Source organism: Diabrotica virgifera, chromosome 9 (genome assembly GCF_917563875.1).
Source record: "Diabrotica virgifera virgifera chromosome 9, PGI_DIABVI_V3a".
NCBI lineage: Eukaryota > Metazoa > Arthropoda > Insecta > Coleoptera > Chrysomelidae > Diabrotica > Diabrotica virgifera.
In genome coordinates this window covers 87,463,918-87,476,615 of record NC_065451.1, presented here as the reverse complement: position 1 = coordinate 87,476,615, position 12,698 = coordinate 87,463,918, and positions in this window count along the sequence as shown.

The window sequence follows — 12,698 nt, the reverse complement described above, 5'->3', positions numbered from 1 at the left end:
CGCTTTCATTTGACACCCCATACGTCAAAATCGGACCAATAGCAACGAAGATATGCTGTAATGCCCTTTTGACACTGCCGCCATCTTTGTTTTTTGTCTCAACTTATTCGTTATCCCCTCCCCGTTCCAACGAGCCCTCTTACGTCACAATCGGACCAATAGAAACGAAGATATGACGTAATGCCCTTTTGGCATATTCTGATGCGCACGCCACATACTGCATTCAACCCCCTTTTTCATCCCCTTTCCAACGATACGTCACACGTCATCCTACGTTAAGCCGTTTGGCATTTACGACCGGGGGTTGCTATTTAAGGGTTGCGATTTAGGGGTTGCGCCAGAAACCGCTTTGCCTATCTACTGAAGTTCGTCACAGAAGCAGAAGACAGAGACAAGCTATTGTAGGCACAAGCACAGATACCACGATAAAAGGTACTTCTAAATTCGTGGATCTCCACGTATACAGAATAGAATCAACTGCAACAGCTGCTTCTATTCTACAGCATCTAAAGCCTCATTTTCCATAGGTCATTTGTGAGGGGATAAATTCACGTCATCCTGAAGTATATGCATCCTTCAATGTTGTTCTGAAGCTATTTTCTTGTGGCATTTTTTATAATCAAGTATATTCAAATGGGAAATAAGCCACAATTTTACCTAAAAATGATTTTATTAACGTTTCGACGCCCAAGTCGGGTGTCGTTGTCAAAATACAAAATAATAGTAAATAAACAAAAATGTTGTTGCTTAGTAAAAAATTCTTCTAATAATTTATTTAATCTGACTCATTTATATCGGCAATTCAGACACGTATTATACATTTTAAAGTAGACGACTTTAAAATGATATTGCCAATATTGATGAGTTGCGTTCCTGGGACGACTTTACTAAAAGATAGTTCATTCGATTACATGAAATCAATCCCAACTCAAGAATATTCGCCACAAAAAATCATAGCATGTGATCTGTCTTTAAAAAGACAACCAAATGCCACCGTTGCATTTGGTCGTCTTCCCAGCAGCAAGTGATCGACCACGACCTTCCTCTTCAGGAGGGGTATGTTCCTCCTCTACACCCGACCCCGGAAAGCGACGTGGAGGAGGGGGGAGCTGAACCTGCCCCTGACGGGGACACTCAGTAGCAGTAGGTCTCCGTTTAAATGTTTTTTGTTTATGTTACTGTTTTTTTTCTAATAAATATTGTAAAAAGTATTTTCCTCTTTTCTAAGAAACGGTTCTAGTACATAAGTTCCTCTAATATCATCTTCTATTTAAGCGATTAAGAATAACATAATGACTTTAAAATTCAAAGAGCATATAATAATTTGGATATTCCTACGAATGTTTCTACTTCAAACGGGGCGAAAGAGACTTCACGATGAACAAATTTTAATTTAGATAGTATAGAACTTCCTCTAAAATACCATGGTGATCTCAAGCTCACAGAAGAAAAGAAAAAGAACACAACATCTTCTTGATTATGTATTCATGCCTCACAAGCGTCCGTTACAATTAGTGGAGGAACTGAATTACAACTGAAGTCGAAGAACCTATAGACGATGAAAATTAAATTAAGATTTATTGATGCTTTTTTTGTAAATTTTGCAACTTATTCCTCTCCCAAGAGCTTCCACGGAAGCCTGCTAAAGAAATTTATTTATTTTTGTACGATTATTTTTGTAAATCCAACACATATCGATGATGAGCAATCAAAATGTCCTATCTTGCATTTTGTCGACTTTTATATTTTTGGTCAAAACAATCTTAAATTTAACTATTTATCACCCCATTGAGGAATATTTGCGAAAAGTGACAAGGTTGTCTTGATATCTGCGCTTTTCAATTTGGCCTATTGAAAACAGACACCATTTGGAATGCAGATTGTCCTATCTAATGTCCATTCTAATTTACGTGAAGCGGCTGTGAACGTTGTAGTGACTATTTTGGTTTAATTACTGTAAATAGTGGCCTGTTTAACTATAAAAAGTTATGTATATATGCTTAAGTTCTGTGGGCATCGTATTATCTACATAGAATTGGATAAAAATCTTATTTAAATTAACAAAACGTTGAATGTAATACTTATGTAGATAGGACAATTTGTCAGAAAATAAATTGTTCTAGTAGGCGTCTGTTAAACGTGTCAAATTGAGTTAGGACAATTTGTTTTTGTTGATAGTATAAATTTAAATGCTTTTTATACATAAATTAGGGGTAACTGCTATTATTTATATTACACTGTGATCCAGAGGAATCATGAAACGAGGAAGGAAGTTAGTGAATATCCGTATAATACAAAATTCGATGGAAACCTGTTGTAATAAATATGTGTGATATTAATGCCTTCTGGTCCCAATTAACTCTTATTTCTATTCAAATACATATATTTTCGGTTTACCATATCGATGACTAAATCATAATAACTTGTTCATAATCACGACCTATCCTAAACGTGGTTACTGCTAACTACTACAATAATCATAAGCTCTTTCTCGCCCGAGTTAATGTTTATATACACCTTTAAATAATAACAAACATGACAATCAAATGTTACTTGCGGTTATTGAATCCAAGAACAGATACTACATCGAGTAATGACTTTGAACGAGTTTTAAACCTATGTTATACAGAATCTCCTATTTTATAATACATGCCCGCCGTTTTTTTTTAAGAAAATCCTAAGAAGAGAAGAAGAATAGCTGACGATATATTCCTCTTTCCCTTTTACAAAATGTTTATGGTTACTTAATACTAACTAAAGACCTTTTTACCGTTTACTAACTATAGACCGGATGTTTCCTAACTATAGATCTAACTATATGAAACCTAGATAAGGGTTTCTGTAAGCTAACTGTAATCCTAATATATACAAAATATAATCGCAAAATATTTACATTTCTCCCTATTTAAATAAACTGTCTTTTCTAAAACTATCACTAATTCAGGTACTTCCACGTCGTGTCTTTTCGTCTTTATTTACTCACTGTCAGTGCCCGATTAACGGGGGCTATGGGACTATTAGCCCCCGGCGGTAAATTTTTAATTCTATATGTAGATATTTTTATGGGGTTGATTTTCTGAAATAGCATGATAATAAAACTTCGTCTCGCCACCGATAAGATCCGTGCCTGCGGTAGCAGGTCGCACAAAAACATGTTTCATGTTTCCGGAAAATCGGCCAGCGCCACTGCGCCTGGCGGCAGCGTGTCCGGCTCCAACACGCCATGTCGTCAGTCGTGTTAGCGAAGTTTTCGAGACTAGTCTCAAATTTTATTATATATTTATTAGTGATGTGTTTTCGTGACGTTTCTAAAAAATGAGCGGAAAGGAAGGAGGTGCATTTTGGAAACAACAAAAGTTAGAAAACAACTAAAATTAAATGCAGTATTAAAAAAAACCCAAGATTCAGCTTTTTTTACCAAATCCAGGCAAGATAGTATACCAACGAGCACTTCTTTTCAAGACGATCCAATTGCAGCAGTTTCATATGTTTTAGAAGGTATTTGACAGTTTTAGTTACTTTTTTAATAAAATAAAATTTGCAGCAGGATCTTCATCACGTCGAGATGATTCATCCACAGCAAATTCAGACCCACTTTGTGATATCCAGTTACATCCTCAAAAGAGTTCTCCTGAACGTCAAATTCTAGTCGAAAGTGGTGTTAATCGAGTTGATTTACAAGATCCAAAATTCTGGCCAAGAAATTGTGTAGATGAAGTGCTGAAACGAATTCAAAACACAGGATCTTAATTGTTTAGACTTTGAATCTTCAAAAAGAAAAATAGGAAAAAAAAACAGGTACTGCACCAAATCACTATTCTATAAAGTTTTAAAGAATGGTGAAAAAATTCGGCGTGACTGGTTAGTTTATTCCAAAAGCATGGGCTCTTTATTTTGCTTATATTGTAGACACTTTTCAAGCAAAAATTGCACTTTTTCCTTTTTTACTGGATTTGAGGACTGGAAAAAGGCTAAAGAATAATGTGACAGTCATGAAAGGTTAATCTTTCATTTAGAACATTTAGAAACTTATTACAAAGAGTCGTTAGTGTCATAAAATTCTTATCTAGTAGGGGACTACCTTTTAGAGGAACCGACGAAAAATTTGGTTCTACTAGCAATGGCAATTACCTTGGATTACTAGAGTTGTTGGCCGAATATGATCCTCTTTTAAAAGAACATATTGAAAAATATGCTTCAAAAGGCTGTGGTTCAGTATCTTATTTATCAAAAACGATTTGTTTTGAATTTTTGCAAGTGCTTTCGGACCACAGATTAGAAGAAATTGTAAAACAAATTCATTGTAGCAAATATTATTCATTCAGTGTTGACTCTACGCCTGATATAATACGTACAGATCAACTGACGTTCATTAATAGGTATTGCTCGGACACCGGAACACCTTTCGAGAGGTTCATACAGTTTTTACACAACACTGGCCACAAAGCCGAAGGCATGGAAGCAAAAATTGTAAAAATTTTGTCCAACCTGAATTTAAATATCGATGACTGCAGGGGACAATCGTATGACAATGTGAATAACATGTCTGGCGTTTATACCGGTCTCCAAGCCCGAATAAAATCTAGGAATAGTTTGGAAAAATACGTACCATGTGCAGCCCATTCTCTAAATTTGATTGTGCAACATGGGGCAGAATGCACTATGGAAAGTACTTCTTTTTTTAGTTGCTGAAAAAATGTATGTTTTTTCTTAACTTCAACTTACAGATGGAAACCACTCACTGATCTATTGAAAAATTGTGGCCATACAACATTTGTTCCAAAAAGATTTAATGTGACTCGATGGTCAGGACGATTTAGTGCATTAAAAGCTCTTAATTTATGCGATCAAGGTATAAAGCAAGCACTTTTAGAGTTATTCTCTAACGACGACGAGAAGATGCCAGTTCGCTGTCAAGCAAACAATTTACACGAAAAGATGGCTACGTTAGAATTTGGTATTTATGTTGTCTTTTGGTTCGAAGTACCGGAAAGAACTGACCTAGCGAGTAAATCTTTACAAAGCTCAAATATGGACTTATGTATATACCTGTTCGTCTTTGTATAGTTCATTACAACATTTTTACGAGTCTCTTCGTGATAAATGTAATTCATTTGAACAAAAGGGACAGCTCTTATCACAACAAACGGAATACAACAAAGAAATTTATAAGTCGCAAAAGAAAATTACAGTTTGGCTAAGCAGATACGGAAGAGATCCTTAGACCGCAAAATAGGATTAGAACCCAAGTGCTGTATAAAACAATTGATTATTTGGCAAATAATCTGAAATCTTGAGGAAAAGCATATGAAGATCTTGTCATCACTTTCTCATTTTTATTTTCTCTACCTCTTTCAGAGGATAACGTGATTTCAGACAAAGCGTCGGTATTAGTGAATATTTATTCGAATGACTTGGATACATCTCTAGCAAGTGAGTGTATTCAATTAAAACATTTTATAATGTCACTACTGGGCCAAGTTGAGTATAAAAATCCAAAAACTCACAGTGCTACTTTTGTGGTGAAGCTTTTGCATAAAAATAATATAATTGCAACATTCCCAAACGTAGAAATAGCACTAAGATTCTTCTTATCCTTGATGGTTACTAACGCAACTGGTGAAAGATCATTTTCCTCTTTAAAACGGGTCAAAAATTATTTGAGAAATACGATGACGGAAGAAACATTAAATTCGTTCGCTGTTTTAAATATTAATAATTGTTTGCTTACAAAATTAGATTTTAATAAAATCATCGCCTGTTTGCAAGTAGGAAGTCCAGGAAAATTTGTTTGTAAATAATTATGTTAATTTACTTTATAAGTTGTGAGTTTGTGTCTGTGTGGCTTTTTTGTATATTTGTAATAAATTACCTAATAATAATAAAATAGTTTTAACGAATTGTTAACCCAAGGCGCATCTATACCTACTGGAGAGTGGCGGTATAGTGACTTAGCCCCCGGAGGTCCATGAACTAAATCCGGCACTGCTCACTGTCATTCGCATATAATGAATTTAGTTTTGCACGATACGTATATAAAAATTAAAGAATGTCGTCTGGTTTTGGCAGTTTAAGCGGATTTGCTTCATTGTTCTCAAGATCGCCTAAACGGACTAATGTTTTAGAATAATTTGTTCCGAAAAAAATGCCAATAGTTTGTCAGACGCAATGGAATTTTAAATCTCGGTTAGTTTTCACTGTAACCGATTTTCGTAAACAGTTTTTGGTATATATTGATTTTATTCTTGAAGGCGACGATTTTGAAAGTGATGATATTTGGATCCGGTTTGAAATCGGTTTGAAAAATTGATTAAATGATCACTCTTTGAATATTTTTTTAAATATTTTTAAGAAAGTTATTACTCAAACCCATTTGATATTTAATGTTATGCATGACACAGATCTCGAAAGCGAGTATATTTTGAAATTTTGGACACTACTATTATGCAAATACATACTCGTTTTTCTAATTTTGAAGATTTACAAATTTTTGACGTCTTTGACGATTCAAAATTTAAAAGTTACGCCAAAGAATTTCCAAAATATCTGTTAGACAAGTTGATTAAAGTTATCCATCATTCTTTTATCAAATAAAATTAGAAAATGAATTTTGAATGAATTAAAAAGTTTTATATGCTGATACAAATATTTTCGGAGGGTGGGAAAGTTACAAAATATGTATAATTTTAAATACTGCAATTGATTACAACAAACTGTTCCCGAAATTAATAAATTATTATTTATTAATATATATATATATATATATATATATATATATATATATATATATATATATATATATATATATATATATATATATATATATATATAAAGTAATTAGGTAATATTGACTGATACTATGTAGATTATAGTTTTGTTTTGGGGTTGCAGTCATTTATTTTTTAGGGGCAGGATAAGTAAAACTCTGTGTTATTACCTAGCTTTCGCAAAATATATTTGCTTCTTCAGGGTAAGCTGAAATGAGTATATTATAAATACAATGAAATTAAGTTAAAACACATTGTATAAAAAATAACAAAAAAGACTTACAACTTGAGGTTATTCCTAAACATTTTCACAAAACATAGTATATATATAATTCTTATTCTAATGTTATCCAAATAGCAATGTTTTAATTTTCAAAAATTCGATTTAATAATTTAGTTTTTAATTTTGATTAATGCCAGAAAGACACTCGAATAATGTCAAAAAGACACAAAAATCTGTTTATTTTATTTTAAGTTGAAAAGTAATACTAAGTTTCATTGTATTAACCGCGGAAACCTTTCCGAACATATATATAAACATATATATATATATATATATATATATATATATATATATATATATATATATATATATATGATATAATATTATTTATTAACTATTAATTCTCCGAGTACCACCAACTTCTGCCCCAAATGAACGTGATCTCTCTTGTCCCAAAAGAGTCAAAATACAAATACAGTGTGCACATTATTAAAATTCGCTTTATCGTCCGTTCGCTTTAAGAATATATCTAAAAATCAAATTTTCAAAATGCTAAATAGATTTTTCAGAAAGCCATTCACTTACATTCATTTTTCTCAAAAAGGTAAAAGTGGCGCTTGGTCGAGTTATGCATAACGCGGTCCAATTATGTTATGTGTTTCGGCAACTGAAGTTTATCGCCTTATGTATTGTAAAAGGCACCAAATTTGTGGGATTCTTCGCACCAAGGAGGTCCTAGGGGCACCGCATGTTGTAAAAAAATGCTGCTGTAAATGTACGCGTTATAATCGATGTAATCATGAATGGTTTGATGCGATTTGTTTTACCGATTGGTTTAAGACTATATTTTTGCCTCGTGCTCGTTTAATTGAAGGAAGGAAAGTCTTAATAGGAGACAATCTTTCGAGTTATTTTACTAAAATGCTCAATATTTATAAAGATAATAGACATTGCTTTCACGTCTTTCATCAAATACAGCGCATATCTGCCAACCCCTAGACGTTAGCTTCTTTGGACCAATGAAGAATTATTGGAAACAATTACTACAAGCATGGAAGAAAGCCAATCCAACTTCATCGTCTGTTGAGAAATGTTTGTTTCCAATATGATTAAAAAACTTTTTGAGAAAATGGCGCCGTGTGCTGAAGTTAACGCTTGAAAGGAGTTTTATGCTGAAATCAGACAAATTTGCTAAAGTTAGGCCATTGTTCGATCACCTCAAAGCTGCATTTGTGAAATTTAGTAAATGTGAGGAAATGCAATGTGTTGACGAAACCATGCTACCACATTTCGGCCGCCATGGCTGCAAACAATTTATTCATAGACGAAGTAGTTTTCAATCCTAATAGTAAATTATTAATATTGAAAATATTAAAAATATTACTAAAAGATTTTTAAATTGAAAACTTATTGGTACACTTTTCTGGTGACACCTCCAAGACTTCTACAATTTGCAAGTCAAATGGATGCTGCAGTGAAGACGAGAGGGAAGGAATTCTACACTATGCAATTCACATCCCCCGTCTGCAGCTGGTAAAGTTCCAACGGAAAAATGCACCTAGTTACTCTACGGAGTAATAAGACTATAAAATAAAAATGTATACCATTTTTATTCAGTTGCAATGCGAAGGCAAAACAATCTTACTTTTCAATTAGAATACGGAGTGCAGTCCAGTCCCTTGAATCCCGATTTTCGGCTCTCCGAAAATCCGAAGATTTCACAACAATAAGATTTCACACAACAAGACAGACCAAGAAAGTATAGAAAGAGTGAAAAATCATATAGAAAGATTTCTTACCGTGGAATCTCATTATTCCAGAAAAGAAACTAAACCTTTGTACCTCGACCGTCAACTTAATTACTAAAATGTACAATTTATATAAACAAGAATGTTGAAATGAAAATTTGAAACATGTAAGCATAATTACTTACAGGAGTATTTTTTGTACCGATTGCAACTTGTCGTTCTATAAGCCAAAAAAAGATCAATACCAGCTTTGCACTAAACATAATTCCTTAGAAGTGGGCCCTGAGAAGCAGCTGTTAAAAAATGATTATGTATACGGAACATATTACGAACGGTATAACATATTATACGGAAGAAAGAGTGTATGAATTCGAAAGCAGCTGATAAGGAGAATTGCCAGCAGCATAATGCATTTATGTGTTGTACCTTTAATTTACAAAAAGTGTTACAAATACCTTCGAGTGATGTAAGTTCTATGCATTACAGTCTTAAAGTATGCATGTCTCATTTTACCATTTATAAGCTTCGTGAACCAGATGATGCTTTTTGCTATGGATGAACAGAGTTACAAAGAAAAAGAGGCAGTTCAGAAATAGGTAGTTTCTTACTTACTTAAGTATATTAACCAAATGAAACCTGAAATAAAGCAGCTTTGCTTGTATTGTGATACCTGTGGCGGACAAAACCGCAACCAAAATGTTGCAGCACTATTTTTTATATTTGGTCGAAACTTCAAACCTAGAAATCATAGAGCACAAGTTCCTCGAAAGTGGCCACACCTTTATGGAGGTGGACAGATACTTAATCCGCTTAACCACGGGAGCGAACTAGGTTATGTTTTTCGGAGCGAACTAGTTTCTTTTTTAACCAGGAGGAGTAAACTAAAAAGACAGATTTACACCCAAGAAAGTCATGAGAAAAATCATCAAATACATCTTCTTTTTTTGTTGATCATATCGACCTTTGACGGTTATCCATAAATATTATATTATACTAATATGTCGCTAAAGAGTTTTAAAAACAACTGCTTTTTATATAAAAGTCTACTAAAGATCTAAAAATTAAAGTAATAGCACAGAAAACACAAAAAATCGCCGATATAACTTAATTAACCTATGATATGTCAATAATGTCAAAATTTTATAAATGTCATTAGTGTCAAAATTTTATAACAGTGTAGTAAACTTTGTAGCATTTCAAATATCCGCTATGATGTTTTGTTTCAAAACCCGCCTTATAAATAATTGTTCCTTGTATTTGTGTTGGTAATATCGTTCATTTAATTTTTTTTTTAAATTGTAAAAATATTGTTGAAGTATTTGGTTACACCAAGTATACACGACTTCTCTAATCTTATTTATTTTATACGTAGGATACGACACCTGAGTAAACAGTCGTAAACCCTTGTTGTGAAATTTGAACAGCTACGCATAAACTGGTCTTGTCATCGTTTTCTTTTGAGCGCGAAACATACCATGCGACTATTGGTGTAGCTTTTGAAAGATCCCTGGAGTGTTTCAGCCGATTGGATGCGGAGATGGTTCAAAACTGTCTTCGGCCGAAGAAGGTGCTTCGGCTCGATACGCGAGAAAATGTGTGAACAAAAGATCAGTCCGGTTTAAGAATTTGAATCGAAAACATCCCGCTCCCAAACTCACTTCAACAACAATGGGCGTTGCCCGGTTGCCGGTACATTACCGGCGTAGAAATCAACAATTTTTTGTTGTTCCTGTTCGGATCTGTACAAATTTGAATGTCCTAAGTAGCCAGAATTTCTTTGTGGACGTTACTTAGAGAAGTTCCGCCGTGTTATCAAGTAATGTCGTCGTAATTTCTTTGTTGTGCCCTGTGTTTCCGCTTAAAGAATATGGATACATTCACTCACCGGCACGAAAAACGGGTCCCCAAAAAAAGGGTCATTTTTGATGTCTCGTATCTCCTAAACCTGTTGTCCGATTTAAGTAATTTTTTCACATGTTATGGCCTTATTCTTTAGCAATATCGCTGTAATAGTATTGTTGCTAGACAGGTAAATTTTCATTGTATACCGGGTGTACCAATCAAACTGGGTTTTTTTCTCAATTTTCACAACACCCTGTGGAATATTTTAGCCTTTATAAAATATTGAAATTAAAACCCAACTATAGCCCCAGGTTTTGTTAACATTCTGTTTTTTATTTATTCGCTTATGTTCGATAATAAAAAAGTTAGGGACTTTAACGACTAGCCCTGTTCTTTATCGATACAGGGTAATTCTGCATTAAAAAATAATGTATAAATATGTCAAAAAATGCGCAATAACTACCTCTTAAAACCTATTAAATTTCATTTGCATTTCTCAACCGGTTTTAGAGCAATAAGTAAATCGTTATTTTGTAAGAAAAAATTCAACATTCCGTATCTCGGAAACGAAGCATTTGCGGGCAAAGGTTTATCAAGCAAACGGTCATTATTTTTTCAAGCAGAATTATCCCTTAAAGTTTATCGCACTTATGCAGAAATACCCTGTATTGATAAAGAACATGGCTAGTTGTTAAAGAACCCTAACTTATTTATTGTCCAACATAATCAAATAAATAAAAAAACACAATGTTAAGAAAACCTGGGGCTACCGTTTGATTGTAATTTCAATATTTTATTATTTTATAATGGCTAATTTTATAATTTTATAAATAATTGACAGGGTGTTGTGCAAATTGAAAAAAAAAACCAGTTTGATTGGTACACCTGGTATACAATGAAAATTTACCTGCCTAGCAACAATATTATTACAGCTATATTGTCAAAGAATCAGGCTATAACATACTAAAAAATTGCTTAAATTGGACAAAAGGTTTAGGAGATACGAGACATCAAAAATAACACATTTTTTGGGGTGCCCGTTTTTCGTGCCGGTGAGTGTATATGGTTTAAGCTTAAGCTGTTTTATGTGATGTCTTGGCAAAATCATCCCCCTTTGGTATTCAGAAAAGCTTTGTTAGAAAATCCGTGTGAAGAGCTGTCTTTGTTCTTTCCTATGCCTCGTGTCAAGGACACCGATGTGTGTTTGCTTAGTGTGATGTGACAGGAAAGTTTGTTTTTGAAGGTACAGTACAATTTTTGCTTTTAAAAAGTGATTCACTTCCAAGTAAATGATATTAAAATTTGCAGTTGGTAAAAGTTTTTTTATATTTTTTACAGAGATTGCTTTCAATATGGTAACAATTTTGAAAAGAGAATGTTTGTAAAACGTTTGATATCTGAATATCCTTTGTCCTGTTTTGTTATTCTAGCTCCTCTCCTCCTCCTCTATCTGTTCTCCTTCGTAAGGATGTAGTTTCGTCATGTAATTCGTTTGACTATTTTTGTCCAGTTCTTTTTCTCCTGTGCGTGTTGTTTTGCTTCGGAAAATGAGTAACCGGTCATGTCCTTTATTTGGTCCGACCATCGTAATGGAGATCGTCCTCTGGATCTTCTGCCCTGTACGTTGCCTTCAACTATCATTCGTTCCATGCCTTCTCTTCTTCTAGTTATATGTCCAAAATATCTCAGTATATTTTGGTTGATAGTTGTGCTGAGCCTAGTTTTTATGTTAAGTTCGGCTAATATTGAATTATCTGTGCAATGTACGGTCCATGGTATGCGCAACATTCTCCGGTAGACCCACATTTCAAATGCCATTATACGTTTTGAATCTGCTTTTTTGGTGGTCCAAGTCTCTTAAGCGTAGGTGGCGATAGGAAATATTAACGCTCGGACAAGGCGTAATCTTGTGTTTTTTTGTAATGTCAGTATTCTTCCATATTTTTGTGAGTTTGGCTGTTGCCGACCTGGCCATTATGATGCGCCTACGAATCTCGTCTTCGCATCCTCCACTGTTAGTAATAACGGAGCCTAAGTAATTAAATTGTCTGACCTCTTCGTAACCTGCCAAGTCTCTTACCTCCGGTTGGTTGTTTCTGATTCTATCGATGATCATTA